Below are 22,751 nucleotides of genomic sequence, written 5' to 3' on the forward strand. Positions count from 1 at the left end.
GAATTGAAGAAACCTCTTGGATGAGATGCCAAATGTCTGCAAGAAACTCAAGCAAGTCCACTTGCCTACGATAAAGCACTTAAGATAACCATGACCTGGATGACTGACAATCTTCACCTACATGTAAACTGCAACTTTACTGGTTGGCCAAGGCATACATCTGCAGGGCCATAACTCTAGTTTTTTGAGATGAATCAAATGAAGAATATTGCTATTCATATGCCGGCTTTTTTTTTTTTTTTAATAGAAAGATTAAAGGTACGTGATGTCAGGATGGCCGAGCGGTCTAAGGCGCTGCGTTCAGGTCGCAGTCTCCCCTGGAGGCGTGGGTTCGAATCCCACTTCTGACAGCTGCAGCTTTTCACTGGAGGCAGTGCTTGTAACCTGATAGCGGGCAAGTAAAGTGAGCACTAATGTCACTCATATGACCAACTCCAGTCTTCTTACTACTTGCACTGCACAAGCATTTCACAGCTTCTACACTCTGTTTGGGATACCTTCTTTGTTGTTTATTTGTGAATGATGACCACAGGCATGCTGATATCATGCCAGAAACGCTCTCTCAATCAACATGAAGGTTCCATGGTGTAATGGTTAGCACTCTGCACTCTGGACTCTGAATCCAGTAATCCGAGTTCAAGTCTCGGTGGAACCTGCTTTATAACCACAGTATGGGGCTAAAGGATGAGTCCCTCCACCATCCCAATCTCAGCTTGGAATTGCACTCCGGATAGCCAGGGCTTCTTCCTTGGAAACGTTGCATGTTACGTGACACTGCAACAGGGCACCTACTGACACATTTCAGGTGCAACTTAGAAGAGTATCACAAAGTCATGCTTTGATAATGGTTGTAATCCTTACAATATTTTCATTTCATTTAAAATATTGCCTTAATAAAATGCCGACTTTGCAGTCAGTTGCTTTTGGCGCAGCGATGGGAAGTCAGTTTAAAAGCATATCTGTGGTTGTTGTGGCCGAGTGGTTAAGGCGATGGACTAGAAATCCATTGGGGTTTCCCCGCGCAGGTTCGAATCCTGCCGACAACGAGAGGCACCACTTTTCAGCAGTAGGCGCCCACCAATGAGGCATTTGCAGACTACTGCACCCACAGGTGTGTCTGGGAAATGTATCAGTGTCAAAGCAAACCAAGTGATGCTTTAATGATAACTGTTGAGTTAGTGGGCGCTCCCTCTTGTGTGTTGCCCCTTGATCGATACCTTCCAATCCTTATGTGCTCTATTCAGTCTCAATGCTCAGATAAATTGCTGAATTTGCAGTAAAATGCCTTTCGCCCAGCGATGGTGGTATAGTGGTAAGCATAGCTGCCTTCCAAGCAGTTGACCCGGGTTCGATTCCCGGCCATCGCAGTCCTTTTCTGCCAGTGTACTGTTGCCTGCTTTTGTTGACAGAAAGTCAGCACAAAGCCAGCAAATGTTCCACTTCTCCGCAGTGATTGGTGGTATAGTGCTGCAAGAAATTCACCCAGCTTTGCTGTCATTCCATGGCAGTCTCATTTTAACCTCTGGCTCTCAAAGCCAATAAAATAACCAAAACAACAAACCAATAACAACCACCAATGTGCTCAGCCAATCACCCATATATTAGTCTGTTAGTCGGAGATAAGAGATTTCAAAGCAGCTGCCACAGTTTGATGTCTGTCCATCGCAGTTGCATTTTACAAGTTTCAAAGCCCTTTACTAGGGTTACATCAGTATCTTGATCAGATTGCTTCTTCCATTCAGGCATCGTCAAAGAAAATCAATTGAGTGCAGTGCTCGCTGGGGATGTAGCTCAGTGGTAGAGCGCATGCTTTGCATGTATGAGGCCCCGGGTTCAATCCCCGGCATCTCCAACAGGTATTATGGTGACGGAATAAGGATGAATCTGTTGGCTCATGAACTCCCAGAAAACAACACGGAATCACAGCCACCCTCAAATGGGAGGTATTGAGTATCACACAGGTAAGTAACACGCACTGTGGAAGATTAACTTAACTTGTGTGCAACCCTGACCAGCAGTCTTGGGATCCCTCCTCAGACAACTTTACGCCCATTCACACCTGGACCCATCTAACCCTAATGACGCACAACATGGCCGGGTGGGTCAACGACTCTCAGGTGACCTTAACGACTCTGAAAGTCAGAGCCTCACATGTCACCTCAACGACTCTCTAAGGGTTTCACACCCAGAACTCAAGAAACCTCTTGGATTAAGGGTTCACACCCAGAATTGAAGAAACCTCTTGGATGAGATGCCAAATGTCTGCAAGAAACTCAAGCAAGTCCACTTGCCTACGATAAAGCACTTAAGATAACCATGACCTGGATGACTGACAATCTTCACCTACATGTAAACTGCAACTTTACTGGTTGGCCAAGGCATACATCTGCAGGGCCATAACTCTAGTTTTTTGAGATGAATCAAATGAAGAATATTGCTATTCATATGCCGGCTTTTTTTGTTTTTTTAATAGAAAGATTAAAGGTACGTGATGTCAGGATGGCCGAGCGGTCTAAGGCGCTGCGTTCAGGTCGCAGTCTCCCCTGGAGGCGTGGGTTCGAATCCCACTTCTGACAGCTGCAGCTTTTCACTGGAGGCAGTGCTTGTAACCTGATAGCGGGCAAGTAAAGTGAGCACTACTGTCACTCATATGACCAACTCCAGTCTTCTTACTACTTGCACTGCACAAGCATTTCACAGCTTCTACACTCTGTTTGGGATACCTTCTTTGTTGTTTATTTGTGAATGATGACCACATGCATGCTGATATCATGCCAGAAACGCTCTCTCAATCAACATGAAGGTTCCATGGTGTAATGGTTAGCACTCTGCACTCTGGACTCTGAATCCAGTAATCCGAGTTCAAGTCTCGGTGGAACCTGCTTTATAACCACAGTATGGGGCTAAAGGATGAGTCCCTCCACCATCCCAATCTCGGCTTGGAATTGCACTCCGGATAGCCAGGGCTTCTTCCTTGGAAACGTTGCATGTTACGTGACACTGCAACAGGGCACCTACTGACACATTTCAGGTGCAACTTAGAAGAGTATCACAAAGTCATGCTTTGATAATGGTTGTAATCCTTACAATATTTTCATTTCATTTAAAATATTGCCTTAATAAAATGCCGACTTTGCAGTCAGTTGCTTTTGGCGCAGCGATGGGAAGTCAGTTTAAAAGCATATCTGTGGTTGTTGTGGCCGAGTGGTTAAGGCGATGGACTAGAAATCCATTGGGGTTTCCCCGCGCAGGTTCGAATCCTGCCGACAACGAGAGGCACCACTTTTCAGCAGTAGGCGCCCACCAATGAGGCATTTGCAGACTACTGCACCCACAGGTGTGTCTGGGAAATGTATCAGTGTCAAAGCAAACCAAGTGATGCTTTAATGATAACTGTTGAGTTAGTGGGCGCTCCCTCTTGTGTGTTGCCCCTTGATCGATACCTTCCAATCCTTATGTGCTCTATTCAGTCTCAATGCTCAGATAAATTGCTGAATTTGCAGTAAAATGCCTTTCGCCCAGCGATGGTGGTATAGTGGTAAGCATAGCTGCCTTCCAAGCAGTTGACCCGGGTTCGATTCCCGGCCATCGCAGTCCTTTTCTGCCAGTGTACTGTTGCCTGCTTTTGTTGACAGAAAGTCAGCACAAAGCCAGCAAATGTTCCACTTCTCCGCAGTGATTGGTGGTATAGTGCTGCAAGAAATTCACCCAGCTTTGCTGTCATTCCATGGCAGTCTCATTTTAACCTCTGGCTCTCAAAGCCAATAAAATAACCAAAACAACAAACCAATAACAACCACCAATGTGCTCAGCCAATCACCCATATATTAGTCTGTTAGTCGGAGATAAGAGATTTCAAAGCAGCTGCCACAGTTTGATGTCTGTCCATCGCAGTTGCATTTTACAAGTTTCAAAGCCCTTTACTAGGGTTACATCAGTATCTTGATCAGATTGCTTCTTCCATTCAGGCATCGTCAAAGAAAATCAATTGAGTGCTGTGCTCGCTGGGGATGTAGCTCAGTGGTAGAGCGCATGCTTTGCATGTATGAGGCCCCGGGTTCAATCCCCGGCATCTCCAACAGGTATTATGGTGACGGAATAAGGATGAATCTGTTGGCTCATGAACTCCCAGAAAACAACACGGAATCACAGCCACCCTCAAATGGGAGGTATTGAGTATCACACAGGTAAGTAACACGCACTGTGGAAGATTAACTTAACTTGTGTGCAACCCTGACCAGCAGTCTTGGGATCCCTCCTCAGACAACTTTACGCCCATTCACACCTGGACCCATCTAACCCTAATGACGCACAACATGGCCGGGTGGGTCAACGACTCTCAGGTGACCTTAACGACTCTGAAAGTCAGAGCCTCACATGTCACCTCAACGACTCTGTAAGGGTTTCACACCCAGAACTCAAGAAACCTCTTGGATTAAGGGTTCACACCCAGAATTGAAGAAACCTCTTGGATGAGATGCCAAATGTCTGCAAGAAACTCAAGCAAGTCCACTTGCCTACGATAAAGCACTTAAGATAACCATGACCTGGATGACTGACAATCTTCACCTACATGTAAACTGCAACTTTACTGGTTGGCCAAGGCATACATCTGCAGGGCCATAACTCTAGTTTTTTGAGATGAATCAAATGAAGAATATTGCTATTCATATGCCGGCTTTTTTTGTTTTTTTAATAGAAAGATTAAAGGTGCGTGATGTCAGGATGGCCGAGCGGTCTAAGGCGCTGCGTTCAGGTCGCAGTCTCCCCTGGAGGCGTGGGTTCGAATCCCACTTCTGACAGCTGCAGCTTTTCACTGGAGGCAGTGCTTGTAACCTGATAGCGGGGAAGTAAAGTGAGCACTAATGTCACTCATATGACCAACTCCAGTCTTCTTACTACTTGCACTGCACAAGCATTTCACAGCTTCTACACTCTGTTTGGGATACCTTCTTTGTTGTTTATTTGTGAATGATGACCACATGCATGCTGATATCATGCCAGAAACGCTCTCTCAATCAACATGAAGGTTCCATGGTGTAATGGTTAGCACTCTGGACTCTGAATCCAGTAATCCGAGTTCAAGTCTCGGTGGAACCTGCTTTATAACCACAGTATGGGGCTAAAGGATGAGTCCCTCCACCATCCCAATCTCGGCTTGGAATTGCACTCCGGATAGCCAGGGCTTCTTCCTTGGAAACGTTGCATGTTACGTGACACTGCAACAGGGCACCTACTGACACATTTCAGGTGCAACTTAGAAGAGTATCACAAAGTCATGCTTTGATAATGGTTGTAATCCTTACAATATTTTCATTTCATTTAAAATATTGCCTCAATAAAATGCCGACTTTGCAGTCAGTTGCTTTTGGCGCAGCGATGGGAAGTCAGTTTAAAAGCATATCTGTGGTTGTCGTGGCCGAGTGGTTAAGGCGATGGACTAGAAATCCATTGGGGTTTCCCCGCGCAGGTTCGAATCCTGCCGACAACGAGAGGCACCACTTTGCAGCAGTAGGCGCCCACCAATGAGGCATTTGCAGACTACTGCACCCACAGGTGTGTCTGGGAAATGTATCAGTGTCAAAGCAAACCAAGTGATGCTTTAATGATAACTGTTGAGTTAGTGGGCGCTCCCTCTTGTGTGTTGCCCCTTGATCGATACCTTCCAATCCTTATGTGCTCTATTCAGTCTCAATGCTCAGATAAATTGCTGAATTTGCAGTAAAATGCCTTTCGCCCAGCGATGGTGGTATAGTGGTAAGCATAGCTGCCTTCCAAGCAGTTGACCCGGGTTCGATTCCCGGCCATCGCAGTCCTTTTCTGCCAGTGTACTGTTGCCTGCTTTTGTTGACAGAAAGTCAGCACAAAGCCAGCAAATGTTCCACTTCTCCGCAGTGATTGGTGGTATAGTGCTGCAAGAAATTCACCCAGCTTTGCTGTCATTCCATGGCAGTCTCATTTTAACCTCTGGCTCTCAAAGCCAATAAAATAACCAAAACAACAAACCAATAACAACCACCAATGTGCTCAGCCAATCACCCATATATTAGTCTGTTAGTCGGAGATAAGAGATTTCAAAGCAGCTGCCACAGTTTGATGTCTGTCCATTGCAGTTGCATTTTACAAGTTTCAAAGCCCTTTACTAGGGTTACATCAGTATCTTGATCAGATTGCTTCTTCCATTCAGGCATCGTCAAAGAAAATCAATTGAGTACAGTGCTCGCTGGGGATGTAGCTCAGTGGTAGAGCGCATGCTTTGCATGTATGAGGCCCCGGGTTCAATCCCCGGCATCTCCAACAGGTATTATGGTGACGGAATAAGGATGAATCTGTTGGCTCATGAACTCCCAAAAAACAACACGGAATCACAGCCACCCTCAAATGGGAGGTATTGAGTATCACACAGGTAAGTAACACGCACTGTGGAAGATGTGTGCAACCCTGACCAGCAGTCTTGGGATCCCTCCTCAGACAACTTTACGCCCATTCACACCTGGACCCATCTAACCCTAATGACGCACAACATGGCCGGGTGGGTCAACGACTCTCAGGTGACCTTAACGACTCTGAAAGTCAGAGCCTCACATGTCACCTCAACGACTCTGTAAGGGTTTCACACCCAGAACTCAAGAAACCTCTTGGATTAAGGGTTCACACCCAGAATTGAAGAAACCTCTTGGATGAGATGCCAAATGTCTGCAAGAAACTCAAGCAAGTCCACTTGCCTACGATAAAGCACTTAAGATAACCATGACCTGGATGACTGACAATCTTCACCAACATGTAAACTGCAACTTTACTGGTTGGCCAAGGCATACATCTGCAGGGCCATAACTCTAGTTTTTTGAGATGAATCAAATGAAGAATATTGCTATTCATATGCCGGCTTTTTTTTTTTTAATAGAAAGATTAAAGGTACGTGATGTCAGGATGGCCGAGCGGTCTAAGGCGCTGCGTTCAGGTCGCAGTCTCCCCTGGAGGCGTGGGTTCGAATCCCACTTCTGACAGCTGGAGCTTTTTCACTGGAGGCAGTGCTTGTAACCTGATAGCGGGGAAGTAAAGTGAGCACTAATGTCACTCATATGACCAACTCCAGTCTTCTTACTACTTGCACTGCACAAGCATTTCACAGCTTCTACACTCTGTTTGGGATACCTTCTTTGTTGTTTATTTGTGAATGATGACCACATGCATGCTGATATCATGCCAGAAACGCTCTCTCAATCAACATGAAGGTTCCATGGTGTAATGGTTAGCACTCTGGACTCTGAATCCAGTAATCCGAGTTCAAGTCTCGGTGGAACCTGCTTTATAACCACAGTATGGGGCTAAAGGATGAGTCCCTCCACCATCCCAATCTCGGCTTGGAATTGCACTCCGGATAGCCAGGGCTTCTTCCTTGGAAACGTTGCATGTTACGTGACACTGCAACAGGGCACCTACTGACACATTTCAGGTGCAACTTAGAAGAGTATCACAAAGTCATGCTTTGATAATGGTTGTAATCCTTACAATATTTTCATTTCATTTAAAATATTGCCTCAATAAAATGCCGACTTTGCAGTCAGTTGCTTTTGGCGCAGCGATGGGAAGTCAGTTTAAAAGCATATCTGTGGTTGTCGTGGCCGAGTGGTTAAGGCGATGGACTAGAAATCCATTGGGGTTTCCCCGCGCAGGTTCGAATCCTGCCGACAACGAGAGGCACCACTTTGCAGCAGTAGGCGCCCACCAATGAGGCATTTGCAGACTACTGCACCCACAGGTGTGTCTGGGAAATGTATCAGTGTCAAAGCAAACCAAGTGATGCTTTAATGATAACTGTTGAGTTAGTGGGCGCTCCCTCTTGTGTGTTGCCCCTTGATCGATACCTTCCAATCCTTATGTGCTCTATTCAGTCTCAATGCTCAGATAAATTGCTGAATTTGCAGTAAAATGCCTTTCGCCCAGCGATGGTGGTATAGTGGTAAGCATAGCTGCCTTCCAAGCAGTTGACCCGGGTTCGATTCCCGGCCATCGCAGTCCTTTTCTGCCAGTGTACTGTTGCCTGCTTTTGTTGACAGAAAGTCAGCACAAAGCCAGCAAATGTTCCACTTCTCCGCAGTGATTGGTGGTATAGTGCTGCAAGAAATTCACCCAGCTTTGCTGTCATTCCATGGCAGTCTCATTTTAACCTCTGGCTCTCAAAGCCAATAAAATAACCAAAACAACAAACCAATAACAACCACCAATGTGCTCAGCCAGTCACCCATATATTAGTCTGTTAGTCGGAGATAAGAGATTTCAAAGCAGCTGCCACAGTTTGATGTCTGTCCATCGCAGTTGCATTTTACAAGTTTCAAAGCCCTTTACTAGGGTTACATCAGTATCTTGATCAGATTGCTTCTTCCATTCAGGCATCGTCAAAGAAAATCAATTGAGTACAGTGCTCGCTGGGGATGTAGCTCAGTGGTAGAGCGCATGCTTTGCATGTATGAGGCCCCGGGTTCAATCCCCGGCATCTCCAACAGGTATTATGGTGACGGAATAAGGATGAATCTGTTGGCTCATGAACTCCCAAAAAACAACACGGAATCACAGCCACCCTCAAATGGGAGGTATTGAGTATCACACAGGTAAGTAACACGCACTGTGGAAGATTAACTTAACTTGTGTGCAACCCTGACCAGCAGTCTTGGGATCCCTCCTCAGACAACTTTACGCCCATTCACACCTGGACCCATCTAACCCTAATGACGCACAACATGGCCGGGTGGGTCAACGACTCTCAGGTGACCTTAACGACTCTGAAAGTCAGAGCCTCACATGTCACCTCAACGACTCTGTAAGGGTTTCACACCCAGAACTCAAGAAACCTCTTGGATTAAGGGTTCACACCCAGAATTGAAGAAACCTCTTGGATGAGATGCCAAATGTCTGCAAGAAACTCAAGCAAGTCCAGTTGCCTACGATAAAGCACTTAAGATAACCATGACCTGGATGACTGACAATCTTCACCAACATGTAAACTGCAACTTTACTGGTTGGCCAAGGCATACATCTGCAGGGCCATAACTCTAGTTTTTTGAGATGAATCAAATGAAGAATATTGCTATTCATATGCCGGCTTTTTTTTTTTTAATAGAAAGATTAAAGGTACGTGATGTCAGGATGGCCGAGCGGTCTAAGGCGCTGCGTTCAGGTCGCAGTCTCCCCTGGAGGCGTGGGTTCGAATCCCACTTCTGACAGCTGGAGCTTTTTCACTGGAGGCAGTGCTTGTAACCTGATAGCGGGGAAGTAAAGTGAGCACTAATGTCACTCATATGACCAACTCCAGTCTTCTTACTACTTGCACTGCACAAGCATTTCACAGCTTCTACACTCTGTTTGGGATACCTTCTTTGTTGTTTATTTGTGAATGATGACCACATGCATGCTGATATCATGCCAGAAACGCTCTCTCAATCAACATGAAGGTTCCATGGTGTAATGGTTAGCACTCTGGACTCTGAATCCAGTAATCCGAGTTCAAGTCTCGGTGGAACCTGCTTTATAACCACAGTATGGGGCTAAAGGATGAGTCCCTCCACCATCCCAATCTCGGCTTGGAATTGCACTCCGGATAGCCAGGGCTTCTTCCTTGGAAACGTTGCATGTTACGTGACACTGCAACAGGGCACCTACTGACACATTTCAGGTGCAACTTAGAAGAGTATCACAAAGTCATGCTTTGATAATGGTTGTAATCCTTACAATATTTTCATTTCATTTAAAATATTGCCTCAATAAAATGCCGACTTTGCAGTCAGTTGCTTTTGGCGCAGCGATGGGAAGTCAGTTTAAAAGCATATCTGTGGTTGTCGTGGCCGAGTGGTTAAGGCGATGGACTAGAAATCCATTGGGGTTTCCCCGCGCAGGTTCGAATCCTGCCGACAACGAGAGGCACCACTTTGCAGCAGTAGGCGCCCACCAATGAGGCATTTGCAGACTACTGCACCCACAGGTGTGTCTGGGAAATGTATCAGTGTCAAAGCAAACCAAGTGATGCTTTAATGATAACTGTTGAGTTAGTGGGCGCTCCCTCTTGTGTGTTGCCCCTTGATCGATACCTTCCAATCCTTATGTGCTCTATTCAGTCTCAATGCTCAGATAAATTGCTGAATTTGCAGTAAAATGCCTTTCGCCCAGCGATGGTGGTATAGTGGTAAGCATAGCTGCCTTCCAAGCAGTTGACCCGGGTTCGATTCCCGGCCATCGCAGTCCTTTTCTGCCAGTGTACTGTTGCCTGCTTTTGTTGACAGAAAGTCAGCACAAAGCCAGCAAATGTTCCACTTCTCCGCAGTGATTGGTGGTATAGTGCTGCAAGAAATTCACCCAGCTTTGCTGTCATTCCATGGCAGTCTCATTTTAACCTCTGGCTCTCAAAGCCAATAAAATAACCAAAACAACAAACCAATAACAACCACCAATGTGCTCAGCCAGTCACCCATATATTAGTCTGTTAGTCGGAGATAAGAGATTTCAAAGCAGCTGCCACAGTTTGATGTCTGTCCATCGCAGTTGCATTTTACAAGTTTCAAAGCCCTTTACTAGGGTTACATCAGTATCTTGATCAGATTGCTTCTTCCATTCAGGCATCGTCAAAGAAAATCAATTGAGTACAGTGCTCGCTGGGGATGTAGCTCAGTGGTAGAGCGCATGCTTTGCATGTATGAGGCCCCGGGTTCAATCCCCGGCATCTCCAACAGGTATTATGGTGACGGAATAAGGATGAATCTGTTGGCTCATGAACTCCCAAAAAACAACACGGAATCACAGCCACCCTCAAATGGGAGGTATTGAGTATCACACAGGTAAGTAACACGCACTGTGGAAGATTAACTTAACTTGTGTGCAACCCTGACCAGCAGTCTTGGGATCCCTCCTCAGACAACTTTACGCCCATTCACACCTGGACCCATCTAACCCTAATGACGCACAACATGGCCGGGTGGGTCAACGACTCTCAGGTGACCTTAACGACTCTGAAAGTCAGAGCCTCACATGTCACCTCAACGACTCTGTAAGGGTTTCACACCCAGAACTCAAGAAACCTCTTGGATTAAGGGTTCACACCCAGAATTGAAGAAACCTCTTGGATGAGATGCCAAATGTCTGCAAGAAACTCAAGCAAGTCCAGTTGCCTACGATAAAGCACTTAAGATAACCATGACCTGGATGACTGACAATCTTCACCAACATGTAAACTGCAACTTTACTGGTTGGCCAAGGCATACATCTGCAGGGCCATAACTCTAGTTTTTTGAGATGAATCAAATGAAGAATATTGCTATTCATATGCCGGCTTTTTTTTTTTTAATAGAAAGATTAAAGGTACGTGATGTCAGGATGGCCGAGCGGTCTAAGGCGCTGCGTTCAGGTCGCAGTCTCCCCTGGAGGCGTGGGTTCGAATCCCACTTCTGACAGCTGGAGCTTTTTCACTGGAGGCAGTGCTTGTAACCTGATAGCGGGGAAGTAAAGTGAGCACTAATGTCACTCATATGACCAACTCCAGTCTTCTTACTACTTGCACTGCACAAGCATTTCACAGCTTCTACACTCTGTTTGGGATACCTTCTTTGTTGTTTATTTGTGAATGATGACCACATGCATGCTGATATCATGCCAGAAACGCTCTCTCAATCAACATGAAGGTTCCATGGTGTAATGGTTAGCACTCTGGACTCTGAATCCAGTAATCCGAGTTCAAGTCTCGGTGGAACCTGCTTTATAACCACAGTATGGGGCTAAAGGATGAGTCCCTCCACCATCCCAATCTCGGCTTGGAATTGCACTCCGGATAGCCAGGGCTTCTTCCTTGGAAACGTTGCATGTTACGTGACACTGCAACAGGGCACCTACTGACACATTTCAGGTGCAACTTAGAAGAGTATCACAAAGTCATGCTTTGATAATGGTTGTAATCCTTACAATATTTTCATTTCATTTAAAATATTGCCTCAATAAAATGCCGACTTTGCAGTCAGTTGCTTTTGGCGCAGCGATGGGAAGTCAGTTTAAAAGCATATCTGTGGTTGTCGTGGCCGAGTGGTTAAGGCGATGGACTAGAAATCCATTGGGGTTTCCCCGCGCAGGTTCGAATCCTGCCGACAACGAGAGGCACCACTTTGCAGCAGTAGGCGCCCACCAATGAGGCATTTGCAGACTACTGCACCCACAGGTGTGTCTGGGAAATGTATCAGTGTCAAAGCAAACCAAGTGATGCTTTAATGATAACTGTTGAGTTAGTGGGCGCTCCCTCTTGTGTGTTGCCCCTTGATCGATACCTTCCAATCCTTATGTGCTCTATTCAGTCTCAATGCTCAGATAAATTGCTGAATTTGCAGTAAAATGCCTTTCGCCCAGCGATGGTGGTATAGTGGTAAGCATAGCTGCCTTCCAAGCAGTTGACCCGGGTTCGATTCCCGGCCATCGCAGTCCTTTTCTGCCAGTGTACTGTTGCCTGCTTTTGTTGACAGAAAGTCAGCACAAAGCCAGCAAATGTTCCACTTCTCCGCAGTGATTGGTGGTATAGTGCTGCAAGAAATTCACCCAGCTTTGCTGTCATTCCATGGCAGTCTCATTTTAACCTCTGGCTCTCAAAGCCAATAAAATAACCAAAACAACAAACCAATAACAACCACCAATGTGCTCAGCCAGTCACCCATATATTAGTCTGTTAGTCGGAGATAAGAGATTTCAAAGCAGCTGCCACAGTTTGATGTCTGTCCATCGCAGTTGCATTTTACAAGTTTCAAAGCCCTTTACTAGGGTTACATCAGTATCTTGATCAGATTGCTTCTTCCATTCAGGCATCGTCAAAGAAAATCAATTGAGTACAGTGCTCGCTGGGGATGTAGCTCAGTGGTAGAGCGCATGCTTTGCATGTATGAGGCCCCGGGTTCAATCCCCGGCATCTCCAACAGGTATTATGGTGACGGAATAAGGATGAATCTGTTGGCTCATGAACTCCCAAAAAACAACACGGAATCACAGCCACCCTCAAATGGGAGGTATTGAGTATCACACAGGTAAGTAACACGCACTGTGGAAGATGTGTGCAACCCTGACCAGCAGTCTTGGGATCCCTCCTCAGACAACTTTACGCCCATTCACACCTGGACCCATCTAACCCTAATGACGCACAACATGGCCGGGTGGGTCAACGACTCTCAGGTGACCTTAACGACTCTGAAAGTCAGAGCCTCACATGTCACCTCAACGACTCTGTAAGGGTTTCACACCCAGAACTCAAGAAACCTCTTGGATTAAGGGTTCACACCCAGAATTGAAGAAACCTCTTGGATGAGATGCCAAATGTCTGCAAGAAACTCAAGCAAGTCCACTTGCCTACGATAAAGCACTTAAGATAACCATGACCTGGATGACTGACAATCTTCACCTACATGTAAACTGCAACTTTACTGGTTGGCCAAGGCATACATCTGCAGGGCCATAACTCTAGTTTTTTGAGATGAATCAAATGAAGAATATTGCTATTCATATGCCGGCTTTTTTTTTTTTAATAGAAAGATTAAAGGTACGTGATGTCAGGATGGCCGAGCGGTCTAAGGCGCTGCGTTCAGGTCGCAGTCTCCCCTGGAGGCGTGGGTTCGAATCCCACTTCTGACAGCTGGAGCTTTTTCACTGGAGGCAGTGCTTGTAACCTGATAGCGGGGAAGTAAAGTGAGCACTAATGTCACTCATATGACCAACTCCAGTCTTCTTACTACTTGCACTGCACAAGCATTTCACAGCTTCTACACTCTGTTTGGGATACCTTCTTTGTTGTTTATTTGTGAATGATGACCACATGCATGCTGATATCATGCCAGAAACGCTCTCTCAATCAACATGAAGGTTCCATGGTGTAATGGTTAGCACTCTGGACTCTGAATCCAGTAATCCGAGTTCAAGTCTCGGTGGAACCTGCTTTATAACCACAGTATGGGGCTAAAGGATGAGTCCCTCCACCATCCCAATCTCGGCTTGGAATTGCACTCCGGATAGCCAGGGCTTCTTCCTTGGAAACGTTGCATGTTACGTGACACTGCAACAGGGCACCTACTGACACATTTCAGGTGCAACTTAGAAGAGTATCACAAAGTCATGCTTTGATAATGGTTGTAATCCTTACAATATTTTCATTTCATTTAAAATATTGCCTCAATAAAATGCCGACTTTGCAGTCAGTTGCTTTTGGCGCAGCGATGGGAAGTCAGTTTAAAAGCATATCTGTGGTTGTCGTGGCCGAGTGGTTAAGGCGATGGACTAGAAATCCATTGGGGTTTCCCCGCGCAGGTTCGAATCCTGCCGACAACGAGAGGCACCACTTTGCAGCAGTAGGCGCCCACCAATGAGGCATTTGCAGACTACTGCACCCACAGGTGTGTCTGGGAAATGTATCAGTGTCAAAGCAAACCAAGTGATGCTTTAATGATAACTGTTGAGTTAGTGGGCGCTCCCTCTTGTGTGTTGCCCCTTGATCGATACCTTCCAATCCTTATGTGCTCTATTCAGTCTCAATGCTCAGATAAATTGCTGAATTTGCAGTAAAATGCCTTTCGCCCAGCGATGGTGGTATAGTGGTAAGCATAGCTGCCTTCCAAGCAGTTGACCCGGGTTCGATTCCCGGCCATCGCAGTCCTTTTCTGCCAGTGTACTGTTGCCTGCTTTTGTTGACAGAAAGTCAGCACAAAGCCAGCAAATGTTCCACTTCTCCGCAGTGATTGGTGGTATAGTGCTGCAAGAAATTCACCCAGCTTTGCTGTCATTCCATGGCAGTCTCATTTTAACCTCTGGCTCTCAAAGCCAATAAAATAACCAAAACAACAAACCAATAACAACCACCAATGTGCTCAGCCAATCACCCATATATTAGTCTGTTAGTCGGAGATAAGAGATTTCAAAGCAGCTGCCACAGTTTGATGTCTGTCCATCGCAGTTGCATTTTACAAGTTTCAAAGCCCTTTACTAGGGTTACATCAGTATCTTGATCAGATTGCTTCTTCCATTCAGGCATCGTCAAAGAAAATCAATTGAGTACAGTGCTCGCTGGGGATGTAGCTCAGTGGTAGAGCGCATGCTTTGCATGTATGAGGCCCCGGGTTCAATCCCCGGCATCTCCAACAGGTATTATGGTGACGGAATAAGGATGAATCTGTTGGCTCATGAACTCCCAGAAAACAACACGGAATCACAGCCACCCTCAAATGGGAGGTATTGAGTATCACACAGGTAAGTAACACGCACTGTGGAAGATTAACTTAACTTGTGTGCAACCCTGACCAGCAGTCTTGGGATCCCTCCTCAGACAACTTTACGCCCATTCACACCTGGACCCATCTAACCCTAATGACGCACAACATGGCCGGGTGGGTCAACGACTCTCAGGTGACCTTAACGACTCTGAAAGTCAGAGCCTCACATGTCACCTCAACGACTCTGTAAGGGTTTCACACCCAGAACTCAAGAAACCTCTTGGATTAAGGGTTCACACCCAGAATTGAAGAAACCTCTTGGATGAGATGCCAAATGTCTGCAAGAAACTCAAGCAAGTCCACTTGCCTACGATAAAGCACTTAAGATAACCATGACCTGGATGACTGACAATCTTCACCTACATGTAAACTGCAGCTTTACTGGTTGGCCAAGGCATACATCTGCAGGGCCATAACTCTAGTTTTTTGAGATGAATCAAATGAAGAATATTGCTATTCATATGCCGGCTTTTTTTTTTTTTTTAATAGAAAGATTAAAGGTACGTGATGTCAGGATGGCCGAGCGGTCTAAGGCGCTGCGTTCAGGTCGCAGTCTCCCCTGGAGGCGTGGGTTCGAATCCCACTTCTGACAGCTGCAGCTTTTCACTGGAGGCAGTGCTTGTAACCTGATAGCGGGCAAGTAAAGTGAGCACTACTGTCACTCATATGACCAACTCCAGTCTTCTTACTACTTGCACTGCACAAGCATTTCACAGCTTCTACACTCTGTTTGGGATACCTTCTTTGTTGTTTATTTGTGAATGATGACCACATGCATGCTGATATCATGCCAGAAACGCTCTCTCAATCAACATGAAGGTTCCATGGTGTAATGGTTAGCACTCTGCACTCTGGACTCTGAATCCAGTAATCCGAGTTCAAGTCTCGGTGGAACCTGCTTTATAACCACAGTATGGGGCTAAAGGATGAGTCCCTCCACCATCCCAATCTCGGCTTGGAATTGCACTCCGGATAGCCAGGGCTTCTTCCTTGGAAACGTTGCATGTTACGTGACACTGCAACAGGGCACCTACTGACACATTTCAGGTGCAACTTAGAAGAGTATCACAAAGTCATGCTTTGATAATGGTTGTAATCCTTACAATATTTTCATTTCATTTAAAATATTGCCTTAATAAAATGCCAACTTTGCAGTCAGTTGCTTTTGGCGCAGCGATGGGAAGTCAGTTTAAAAGCATATCTGTGGTTGTTGTGGCCGAGTGGTTAAGGCGATGGACTAGAAATCCATTGGGGTTTCCCCGCGCAGGTTCGAATCCTGCCGACAACGAGAGGCACCACTTTTCAGCAGTAGGCGCCCACCAATGAGGCATTTGCAGACTACTGCACCCACAGGTGTGTCTGGGAAATGTATCAGTGTCAAAGCAAACCAAGTGATGCTTTAATGATAACTGTTGAGTTAGTGGGCGCTCCCTCTTGTGTGTTGCCCCTTGATCGATACCTTCCAATCCTTATGTGCTCTATTCAGTCTCAATGCTCAGATAAATTGCTGAATTTGCAGTAAAATGCCTTTCGCCCAGCGATGGTGGTATAGTGGTAAGCATAGCTGCCTTCCAAGCAGTTGACCCGGGTTCGATTCCCGGCCATCGCAGTCCTTTTCTGCCAGTGTACTGTTGCCTGCTTTTGTTGACAGAAAGTCAGCACAAAGCCAGCAAATGTTCCACTTCTCCGCAGTGATTGGTGGTATAGTGCTGCAAGAAATTCACCCAGCTTTGCTGTCATTCCATGGCAGTCTCATTTTAACCTCTGGCTCTCAAAGCCAATAAAATAACCAAAACAACAAACCAATAACAACCACCAATGTGCTCAGCCAATCACCCATATATTAGTCTGTTAGTCGGAGATAAGAGATTTCAAAGCAGCTGCCACAGTTTGATGTCTGTCCATCGCAGTTGCATTTTACAAGTTTCAAAGCCCTTTACTAGGGTTACATCAGTATCTTGATCAGATTGCTTCTTCCATTCAGGCATCGTCAAAGAAAATCAATTGAGTGCAGTGCTCGCTGGGGATGTAGCTCAGTGGTAGAGCGCATGCTTTGCATGTATGAGGCCCCGGGTTCAATCCCCGGCATCTCCAACAGGTATTATGGTGACGGAATAAGGATGAATCTGTTGGCTCATGAACTCCCAGAAAACAACACGGAATCACAGCCACCCTCAAATGGGAGGTATTGAGTATCACACAGGTAAGTAACACGCACTGTGGAAGATTAACTTAACTTGTGTGCAACCCTGACCAGCAGTCTTGGGATCCCTCCTCAGACAACTTTACGCCCATTCACACCTGGACCCATCTAACCCTAATGACGCACAACATGGCCGGGTGGGTCAACGACTCTCAGGTGACCTTAACGACTCTGAAAGTCAGAGCCTCACATGTCACCTCAACGACTCTGTAAGGGTTTCACACCCAGAACTCAAGAAACCTCTTGGATTAAGGGTTCACACCCAGAATTGAAGAAACCTCTTGGATGAGATGCCAAATGTCTGCAAGAAACTCAAGCAAGTCCACTTGCCTACGATAAAGCACTTAAGATAACCATGACCTGGATGACTGACAATCTTCACCTACATGTAAACTGCAACTTTACTGGTTGGCCAAGGCATACATCTGCAGGGCCATAACTCTAGTTTTTTGAGATAAATCAAATGAAGAATATTGCTATTCATATGCCGGCTTTTTTTTTTTTTTTAATAGAAAGATTAAAGGTACGTGATGTCAGGATGGCCGAGCGGTCTAAGGCGCTGCGTTCAGGTCGCAGTCTCCCCTGGAGGCGTGGGTTCGAATCCCACTTCTGACAGCTGCAGCTTTTCACTGGAGGCAGTGCTTGTAACCTGATAGCGGGCAAGTAAAGTGAGCACTACTGTCACTCATATGACCAACTCCAGTCTTCTTACTACTTGCACTGCACAAGCATTTCACAGCTTCTACACTCTGTTTGGGATACCTTCTTTGTTGTTTATTTGTGAATGATGACCACATGCATGCTGATATCATGCCAGAAACGCTCTCTCAATCAACATGAAGGTTCCATGGTGTAATGGTTAGCACTCTGCACTCTGGACTCTGAATCCAGTAATCCGAGTTCAAGTCTCGGTGGAACCTGCTTTATAACCACAGTATGGGGCTAAAGGATGAGTCCCTCCACCATCCCAATCTCGGCTTGGAATTGCACTCCGGATAGCCAGGGCTTCTTCCTTGGAAACGTTGCATGTTACGTGACACTGCAACAGGGCACCTACTGACACATTTCAGGTGCAACTTAGAAGAGTATCACAAAGTCATGCTTTGATAATGGTTGTAATCCTTACAATATTTTCATTTCATTTAAAATATTGCCTTAATAAAATGCCGACTTTGCAGTCAGTTGCTTTTGGCGCAGCGATGGGAAGTCAGTTTAAAAGCATATCTGTGGTTGTTGTGGCCGAGTGGTTAAGGCGATGGACTAGAAATCCATTGGGGTTTCCCCGCGCAGGTTCGAATCCTGCCGACAACGAGAGGCACCACTTTTCAGCAGTAGGCGCCCACCAATGAGGCATTTGCAGACTACTGCACCCACAGGTGTGTCTGGGAAATGTATCAGTGTCAAAGCAAACCAAGTGATGCTTTAATGATAACTGTTGAGTTAGTGGGCGCTCCCTCTTGTGTGTTGCCCCTTGATCGATACCTTCCAATCCTTATGTGCTCTATTCAGTCTCAATGCTCAGATAAATTGCTGAATTTGCAGTAAAATGCCTTTCGCCCAGCGATGGTGGTATAGTGGTAAGCATAGCTGCCTTCCAAGCAGTTGACCCGGGTTCGATTCCCGGCCATCGCAGTCCTTTTCTGCCAGTGTACTGTTGCCTGCTTTTGTTGACAGAAAGTCAGCACAAAGCCAGCAAATGTTCCACTTCTCCGCAGTGATTGGTGGTATAGTGCTGCAAGAAATTCACCCAGCTTTGCTGTCATTCCATGGCAGTCTCATTTTAACCTCTGGCTCTCAAAGCCAATAAAATAACCAAAACAACAAACCAATAACAACCACCAATGTGCTCAGCCAATCACCCATATATTAGTCTGTTAGTCGGAGATAAGAGATTTCAAAGCAGCTGCCACAGTTTGATGTCTGTCCATCGCAGTTGCATTTTACAAGTTTCAAAGCCCTTTACTAGGGTTACATCAGTATCTTGATCAGATTGCTTCTTCCATTCAGGCATCGTCAAAGAAAATCAATTGAGTGCAGTGCTCGCTGGGGATGTAGCTCAGTGGTAGAGCGCATGCTTTGCATGTATGAGGCCCCGGGTTCAATCCCCGGCATCTCCAACAGGTATTATGGTGACGGAATAAGGATGAATCTGTTGGCTCATGAACTCCCAGAAAACAACACGGAATCACAGCCACCCTCAAATGGGAGGTATTGAGTATCACACAGGTAAGTAACACGCACTGTGGAAGATTAACTTAACTTGTGTGCAACCCTGACCAGCAGTCTTGGGATCCCTCCTCAGACAACTTTACGCCCATTCACACCTGGACCCATCTAACCCTAATGACGCACAACATGGCCGGGTGGGTCAACGACTCTCAGGTGACCTTAACGACTCTGAAAGTCAGAGCCTCACATGTCACCTCAACGACTCTGTAAGGGTTTCACACCCAGAACTCAAGAAACCTCTTGGATTAAGGGTTCACACCCAGAATTGAAGAAACCTCTTGGATGAGATGCCAAATGTCTGCAAGAAACTCAAGCAAGTCCACTTGCCTACGATAAAGCACTTAAGATAACCATGACCTGGATGACTGACAATCTTCACCTACATGTAAACTGCAACTTTACTGGTTGGCCAAGGCATACATCTGCAGGGCCATAACTCTAGTTTTTTGAGATAAATCAAATGAAGAATATTGCTATTCATATGCCGGCTTTTTTTTTTTTTTTAATAGAAAGATTAAAGGTACGTGATGTCAGGATGGCCGAGCGGTCTAAGGCGCTGCGTTCAGGTCGCAGTCTCCCCTGGAGGCGTGGGTTCGAATCCCACTTCTGACAGCTGCAGCTTTTCACTGGAGGCAGTGCTTGTAACCTGATAGCGGGCAAGTAAAGTGAGCACTACTGTCACTCATATGACCAACTCCAGTCTTCTTACTACTTGCACTGCACAAGCATTTCACAGCTTCTACACTCTGTTTGGGATACCTTCTTTGTTGTTTATTTGTGAATGATGACCACATGCATGCTGATATCATGCCAGAAACGCTCTCTCAATCAACATGAAGGTTCCATGGTGTAATGGTTAGCACTCTGCACTCTGGACTCTGAATCCAGTAATCCGAGTTCAAGTCTCGGTGGAACCTGCTTTATAACCACAGTATGGGGCTAAAGGATGAGTCCCTCCACCATCCCAATCTCGGCTTGGAATTGCACTCCGGATAGCCAGGGCTTCTTCCTTGGAAACGTTGCATGTTACGTGACACTGCAACAGGGCACCTACTGACACATTTCAGGTGCAACTTAGAAGAGTATCACAAAGTCATGCTTTGATAATGGTTGTAATCCTTACAATATTTTCATTTCATTTAAAATATTGCCTTAATAAAATGCCGACTTTGCAGTCAGTTGCTTTTGGCGCAGCGATGGGAAGTCAGTTTAAAAGCATATCTGTGGTTGTTGTGGCCGAGTGGTTAAGGCGATGGACTAGAAATCCATTGGGGTTTCCCCGCGCAGGTTCGAATCCTGCCGACAACGAGAGGCACCACTTTTCAGCAGTAGGCGCCCACCAATGAGGCATTTGCAGACTACTGCACCCACAGGTGTGTCTGGGAAATGTATCAGTGTCAAAGCAAACCAAGTGATGCTTTAATGATAACTGTTGAGTTAGTGGGCGCTCCCTCTTGTGTGTTGCCCCTTGATCGATACCTTCCAATCCTTATGTGCTCTATTCAGTCTCAATGCTCAGATAAATTGCTGAATTTGCAGTAAAATGCCTTTCGCCCAGCGATGGTGGTATAGTGGTAAGCATAGCTGCCTTCCAAGCAGTTGACCCGGGTTCGATTCCCGGCCATCGCAGTCCTTTTCTGCCAGTGTACTGTTGCCTGCTTTTGTTGACAGAAAGTCAGCACAAAGCCAGCAAATGTTCCACTTCTCCGCAGTGATTGGTGGTATAGTGCTGCAAGAAATTCACCCAGCTTTGCTGTCATTCCATGGCAGTCTCATTTTAACCTCTGGCTCTCAAAGCCAATAAAATAACCAAAACAACAAACCAATAACAACCACCAATGTGCTCAGCCAATCACCCATATATTAGTCTGTTAGTCGGAGATAAGAGATTTCAAAGCAGCTGCCACAGTTTGATGTCTGTCCATCGCAGTTGCATTTTACAAGTTTCAAAGCCCTTTACTAGGGTTACATCAGTATCTTGATCAGATTGCTTCTTCCATTCAGGCATCGTCAAAGAAAATCAATTGAGTGCAGTGCTCGCTGGGGATGTAGCTCAGTGGTAGAGCGCATGCTTTGCATGTATGAGGCCCCGGGTTCAATCCCCGGCATCTCCAACAGGTATTATGGTGACGGAATAAGGATGAATCTGTTGGCTCATGAACTCCCAGAAAACAACACGGAATCACAGCCACCCTCAAATGGGAGGTATTGAGTATCACACAGGTAAGTAACACGCACTGTGGAAGATTAACTTAACTTGTGTGCAACCCTGACCAGCAGTCTTGGGATCCCTCCTCAGACAACTTTACGCCCATTCACACCTGGACCCATCTAACCCTAATGACGCACAACATGGCCGGGTGGGTCAACGACTCTCAGGTGACCTTAACGACTCTGAAAGTCAGAGCCTCACATGTCACCTCAACGACTCTGTAAGGGTTTCACACCCAGAACTCAAGAAACCTCTTGGATTAAGGGTTCACACCCAGAATTGAAGAAACCTCTTGGATGAGATGCCAAATGTCTGCAAGAAACTCAAGCAAGTCCACTTGCCTACGATAAAGCACTTAAGATAACCATGACCTGGATGACTGACAATCTTCACCAACATGTAAACTGCAACTTTACTGGTTGGCCAAGGCATACATCTGCAGGGCCATAACTCTAGTTTTTTGAGATGAATCAAATGAAGAATATTGCTATTCATATGCCGGCTTTTTTTTTTTTAATAGAAAGATTAAAGGTACGTGATGTCAGGATGGCCGAGCGGTCTAAGGCGCTGCGTTCAGGTCGCAGTCTCCCCTGGAGGCGTGGGTTCGAATCCCACTTCTGACAGCTGGAGCTTTTTCACTGGAGGCAGTGCTTGTAACCTGATAGCGGGGAAGTAAAGTGAGCACTAATGTCACTCATATGACCAACTCCAGTCTTCTTACTACTTGCACTGCACAAGCATTTCACAGCTTCTACACTCTGTTTGGGATACCTTCTTTGTTGTTTATTTGTGAATGATGACCACATGCATGCTGATATCATGCCAGAAACGC

The 22,751-nt window shown here is 45.9% G+C and overlaps 51 non-coding genes across 51 annotated transcripts; all 51 read left to right on the forward strand.

The window, feature by feature from the left end:
• Nucleotides 1-267: 267 nt before the first annotated feature.
• trnal-cag (transfer RNA leucine (anticodon CAG)) lies at nt 268-350 on the forward strand. Its single transcript has one exon. It is a non-coding gene; the product is annotated as a tRNA-Leu (tRNA).
• A 226-nt stretch (nt 351-576) lies between these two features.
• Nucleotides 577-655, forward strand: trnaq-cug (transfer RNA glutamine (anticodon CUG)). The gene has a single exon. It is a non-coding gene; the product is annotated as a tRNA-Gln (tRNA).
• Nucleotides 656-964: 309 nt separating this feature from the next.
• Nucleotides 965-1,046, forward strand: trnas-aga (transfer RNA serine (anticodon AGA)). The gene has a single exon. It is a non-coding gene; the product is annotated as a tRNA-Ser (tRNA).
• Nucleotides 1,047-1,295: 249 nt separating this feature from the next.
• On the forward strand, nt 1,296-1,367 carry trnag-ucc (transfer RNA glycine (anticodon UCC)). The gene has a single exon. It is a non-coding gene; the product is annotated as a tRNA-Gly (tRNA).
• Nucleotides 1,368-1,780: 413 nt separating this feature from the next.
• trnaa-ugc (transfer RNA alanine (anticodon UGC)) lies at nt 1,781-1,852 on the forward strand. Its single transcript has one exon. It is a non-coding gene; the product is annotated as a tRNA-Ala (tRNA).
• A 641-nt stretch (nt 1,853-2,493) lies between these two features.
• Nucleotides 2,494-2,576, forward strand: trnal-cag (transfer RNA leucine (anticodon CAG)). The gene has a single exon. It is a non-coding gene; the product is annotated as a tRNA-Leu (tRNA).
• Nucleotides 2,577-2,802: 226 nt separating this feature from the next.
• On the forward strand, nt 2,803-2,881 carry trnaq-cug (transfer RNA glutamine (anticodon CUG)). The gene has a single exon. It is a non-coding gene; the product is annotated as a tRNA-Gln (tRNA).
• A 309-nt stretch (nt 2,882-3,190) lies between these two features.
• Nucleotides 3,191-3,272, forward strand: trnas-aga (transfer RNA serine (anticodon AGA)). Its single transcript has one exon. It is a non-coding gene; the product is annotated as a tRNA-Ser (tRNA).
• A 249-nt stretch (nt 3,273-3,521) lies between these two features.
• trnag-ucc (transfer RNA glycine (anticodon UCC)) lies at nt 3,522-3,593 on the forward strand. The gene has a single exon. It is a non-coding gene; the product is annotated as a tRNA-Gly (tRNA).
• A 413-nt stretch (nt 3,594-4,006) lies between these two features.
• Nucleotides 4,007-4,078, forward strand: trnaa-ugc (transfer RNA alanine (anticodon UGC)). The gene has a single exon. It is a non-coding gene; the product is annotated as a tRNA-Ala (tRNA).
• Nucleotides 4,079-4,719: 641 nt separating this feature from the next.
• trnal-cag (transfer RNA leucine (anticodon CAG)) lies at nt 4,720-4,802 on the forward strand. Its single transcript has one exon. It is a non-coding gene; the product is annotated as a tRNA-Leu (tRNA).
• Nucleotides 4,803-5,028: 226 nt separating this feature from the next.
• trnaq-cug (transfer RNA glutamine (anticodon CUG)) lies at nt 5,029-5,100 on the forward strand. Its single transcript has one exon. It is a non-coding gene; the product is annotated as a tRNA-Gln (tRNA).
• A 309-nt stretch (nt 5,101-5,409) lies between these two features.
• trnas-aga (transfer RNA serine (anticodon AGA)) lies at nt 5,410-5,491 on the forward strand. The gene has a single exon. It is a non-coding gene; the product is annotated as a tRNA-Ser (tRNA).
• A 249-nt stretch (nt 5,492-5,740) lies between these two features.
• Nucleotides 5,741-5,812, forward strand: trnag-ucc (transfer RNA glycine (anticodon UCC)). Its single transcript has one exon. It is a non-coding gene; the product is annotated as a tRNA-Gly (tRNA).
• A 413-nt stretch (nt 5,813-6,225) lies between these two features.
• Nucleotides 6,226-6,297, forward strand: trnaa-ugc (transfer RNA alanine (anticodon UGC)). Its single transcript has one exon. It is a non-coding gene; the product is annotated as a tRNA-Ala (tRNA).
• A 627-nt stretch (nt 6,298-6,924) lies between these two features.
• On the forward strand, nt 6,925-7,007 carry trnal-cag (transfer RNA leucine (anticodon CAG)). Its single transcript has one exon. It is a non-coding gene; the product is annotated as a tRNA-Leu (tRNA).
• Nucleotides 7,008-7,234: 227 nt separating this feature from the next.
• On the forward strand, nt 7,235-7,306 carry trnaq-cug (transfer RNA glutamine (anticodon CUG)). Its single transcript has one exon. It is a non-coding gene; the product is annotated as a tRNA-Gln (tRNA).
• A 309-nt stretch (nt 7,307-7,615) lies between these two features.
• Nucleotides 7,616-7,697, forward strand: trnas-aga (transfer RNA serine (anticodon AGA)). Its single transcript has one exon. It is a non-coding gene; the product is annotated as a tRNA-Ser (tRNA).
• Nucleotides 7,698-7,946: 249 nt separating this feature from the next.
• On the forward strand, nt 7,947-8,018 carry trnag-ucc (transfer RNA glycine (anticodon UCC)). Its single transcript has one exon. It is a non-coding gene; the product is annotated as a tRNA-Gly (tRNA).
• A 413-nt stretch (nt 8,019-8,431) lies between these two features.
• On the forward strand, nt 8,432-8,503 carry trnaa-ugc (transfer RNA alanine (anticodon UGC)). The gene has a single exon. It is a non-coding gene; the product is annotated as a tRNA-Ala (tRNA).
• Nucleotides 8,504-9,141: 638 nt separating this feature from the next.
• Nucleotides 9,142-9,224, forward strand: trnal-cag (transfer RNA leucine (anticodon CAG)). Its single transcript has one exon. It is a non-coding gene; the product is annotated as a tRNA-Leu (tRNA).
• A 227-nt stretch (nt 9,225-9,451) lies between these two features.
• On the forward strand, nt 9,452-9,523 carry trnaq-cug (transfer RNA glutamine (anticodon CUG)). Its single transcript has one exon. It is a non-coding gene; the product is annotated as a tRNA-Gln (tRNA).
• A 309-nt stretch (nt 9,524-9,832) lies between these two features.
• Nucleotides 9,833-9,914, forward strand: trnas-aga (transfer RNA serine (anticodon AGA)). The gene has a single exon. It is a non-coding gene; the product is annotated as a tRNA-Ser (tRNA).
• A 249-nt stretch (nt 9,915-10,163) lies between these two features.
• Nucleotides 10,164-10,235, forward strand: trnag-ucc (transfer RNA glycine (anticodon UCC)). Its single transcript has one exon. It is a non-coding gene; the product is annotated as a tRNA-Gly (tRNA).
• Nucleotides 10,236-10,648: 413 nt separating this feature from the next.
• trnaa-ugc (transfer RNA alanine (anticodon UGC)) lies at nt 10,649-10,720 on the forward strand. The gene has a single exon. It is a non-coding gene; the product is annotated as a tRNA-Ala (tRNA).
• Nucleotides 10,721-11,358: 638 nt separating this feature from the next.
• trnal-cag (transfer RNA leucine (anticodon CAG)) lies at nt 11,359-11,441 on the forward strand. The gene has a single exon. It is a non-coding gene; the product is annotated as a tRNA-Leu (tRNA).
• Nucleotides 11,442-11,668: 227 nt separating this feature from the next.
• On the forward strand, nt 11,669-11,740 carry trnaq-cug (transfer RNA glutamine (anticodon CUG)). Its single transcript has one exon. It is a non-coding gene; the product is annotated as a tRNA-Gln (tRNA).
• A 309-nt stretch (nt 11,741-12,049) lies between these two features.
• Nucleotides 12,050-12,131, forward strand: trnas-aga (transfer RNA serine (anticodon AGA)). Its single transcript has one exon. It is a non-coding gene; the product is annotated as a tRNA-Ser (tRNA).
• A 249-nt stretch (nt 12,132-12,380) lies between these two features.
• On the forward strand, nt 12,381-12,452 carry trnag-ucc (transfer RNA glycine (anticodon UCC)). The gene has a single exon. It is a non-coding gene; the product is annotated as a tRNA-Gly (tRNA).
• Nucleotides 12,453-12,865: 413 nt separating this feature from the next.
• trnaa-ugc (transfer RNA alanine (anticodon UGC)) lies at nt 12,866-12,937 on the forward strand. Its single transcript has one exon. It is a non-coding gene; the product is annotated as a tRNA-Ala (tRNA).
• Nucleotides 12,938-13,564: 627 nt separating this feature from the next.
• Nucleotides 13,565-13,647, forward strand: trnal-cag (transfer RNA leucine (anticodon CAG)). The gene has a single exon. It is a non-coding gene; the product is annotated as a tRNA-Leu (tRNA).
• A 227-nt stretch (nt 13,648-13,874) lies between these two features.
• trnaq-cug (transfer RNA glutamine (anticodon CUG)) lies at nt 13,875-13,946 on the forward strand. Its single transcript has one exon. It is a non-coding gene; the product is annotated as a tRNA-Gln (tRNA).
• A 309-nt stretch (nt 13,947-14,255) lies between these two features.
• trnas-aga (transfer RNA serine (anticodon AGA)) lies at nt 14,256-14,337 on the forward strand. Its single transcript has one exon. It is a non-coding gene; the product is annotated as a tRNA-Ser (tRNA).
• Nucleotides 14,338-14,586: 249 nt separating this feature from the next.
• Nucleotides 14,587-14,658, forward strand: trnag-ucc (transfer RNA glycine (anticodon UCC)). The gene has a single exon. It is a non-coding gene; the product is annotated as a tRNA-Gly (tRNA).
• Nucleotides 14,659-15,071: 413 nt separating this feature from the next.
• trnaa-ugc (transfer RNA alanine (anticodon UGC)) lies at nt 15,072-15,143 on the forward strand. The gene has a single exon. It is a non-coding gene; the product is annotated as a tRNA-Ala (tRNA).
• A 641-nt stretch (nt 15,144-15,784) lies between these two features.
• trnal-cag (transfer RNA leucine (anticodon CAG)) lies at nt 15,785-15,867 on the forward strand. Its single transcript has one exon. It is a non-coding gene; the product is annotated as a tRNA-Leu (tRNA).
• A 226-nt stretch (nt 15,868-16,093) lies between these two features.
• On the forward strand, nt 16,094-16,172 carry trnaq-cug (transfer RNA glutamine (anticodon CUG)). The gene has a single exon. It is a non-coding gene; the product is annotated as a tRNA-Gln (tRNA).
• A 309-nt stretch (nt 16,173-16,481) lies between these two features.
• Nucleotides 16,482-16,563, forward strand: trnas-aga (transfer RNA serine (anticodon AGA)). The gene has a single exon. It is a non-coding gene; the product is annotated as a tRNA-Ser (tRNA).
• A 249-nt stretch (nt 16,564-16,812) lies between these two features.
• Nucleotides 16,813-16,884, forward strand: trnag-ucc (transfer RNA glycine (anticodon UCC)). Its single transcript has one exon. It is a non-coding gene; the product is annotated as a tRNA-Gly (tRNA).
• Nucleotides 16,885-17,297: 413 nt separating this feature from the next.
• trnaa-ugc (transfer RNA alanine (anticodon UGC)) lies at nt 17,298-17,369 on the forward strand. Its single transcript has one exon. It is a non-coding gene; the product is annotated as a tRNA-Ala (tRNA).
• Nucleotides 17,370-18,010: 641 nt separating this feature from the next.
• Nucleotides 18,011-18,093, forward strand: trnal-cag (transfer RNA leucine (anticodon CAG)). Its single transcript has one exon. It is a non-coding gene; the product is annotated as a tRNA-Leu (tRNA).
• A 226-nt stretch (nt 18,094-18,319) lies between these two features.
• Nucleotides 18,320-18,398, forward strand: trnaq-cug (transfer RNA glutamine (anticodon CUG)). The gene has a single exon. It is a non-coding gene; the product is annotated as a tRNA-Gln (tRNA).
• A 309-nt stretch (nt 18,399-18,707) lies between these two features.
• trnas-aga (transfer RNA serine (anticodon AGA)) lies at nt 18,708-18,789 on the forward strand. The gene has a single exon. It is a non-coding gene; the product is annotated as a tRNA-Ser (tRNA).
• A 249-nt stretch (nt 18,790-19,038) lies between these two features.
• Nucleotides 19,039-19,110, forward strand: trnag-ucc (transfer RNA glycine (anticodon UCC)). Its single transcript has one exon. It is a non-coding gene; the product is annotated as a tRNA-Gly (tRNA).
• Nucleotides 19,111-19,523: 413 nt separating this feature from the next.
• Nucleotides 19,524-19,595, forward strand: trnaa-ugc (transfer RNA alanine (anticodon UGC)). The gene has a single exon. It is a non-coding gene; the product is annotated as a tRNA-Ala (tRNA).
• A 641-nt stretch (nt 19,596-20,236) lies between these two features.
• On the forward strand, nt 20,237-20,319 carry trnal-cag (transfer RNA leucine (anticodon CAG)). Its single transcript has one exon. It is a non-coding gene; the product is annotated as a tRNA-Leu (tRNA).
• A 226-nt stretch (nt 20,320-20,545) lies between these two features.
• trnaq-cug (transfer RNA glutamine (anticodon CUG)) lies at nt 20,546-20,624 on the forward strand. The gene has a single exon. It is a non-coding gene; the product is annotated as a tRNA-Gln (tRNA).
• A 309-nt stretch (nt 20,625-20,933) lies between these two features.
• trnas-aga (transfer RNA serine (anticodon AGA)) lies at nt 20,934-21,015 on the forward strand. Its single transcript has one exon. It is a non-coding gene; the product is annotated as a tRNA-Ser (tRNA).
• A 249-nt stretch (nt 21,016-21,264) lies between these two features.
• On the forward strand, nt 21,265-21,336 carry trnag-ucc (transfer RNA glycine (anticodon UCC)). Its single transcript has one exon. It is a non-coding gene; the product is annotated as a tRNA-Gly (tRNA).
• A 413-nt stretch (nt 21,337-21,749) lies between these two features.
• On the forward strand, nt 21,750-21,821 carry trnaa-ugc (transfer RNA alanine (anticodon UGC)). The gene has a single exon. It is a non-coding gene; the product is annotated as a tRNA-Ala (tRNA).
• A 638-nt stretch (nt 21,822-22,459) lies between these two features.
• On the forward strand, nt 22,460-22,542 carry trnal-cag (transfer RNA leucine (anticodon CAG)). Its single transcript has one exon. It is a non-coding gene; the product is annotated as a tRNA-Leu (tRNA).
• Nucleotides 22,543-22,751: the final 209 nt, after the last annotated feature.

The sequence above is a fragment of the Epinephelus lanceolatus genome, chromosome 20, assembly GCF_041903045.1.
Source record: "Epinephelus lanceolatus isolate andai-2023 chromosome 20, ASM4190304v1, whole genome shotgun sequence".
In the NCBI taxonomy this organism is placed as follows: Eukaryota; Metazoa; Chordata; class Actinopteri; order Perciformes; family Serranidae; genus Epinephelus; species Epinephelus lanceolatus.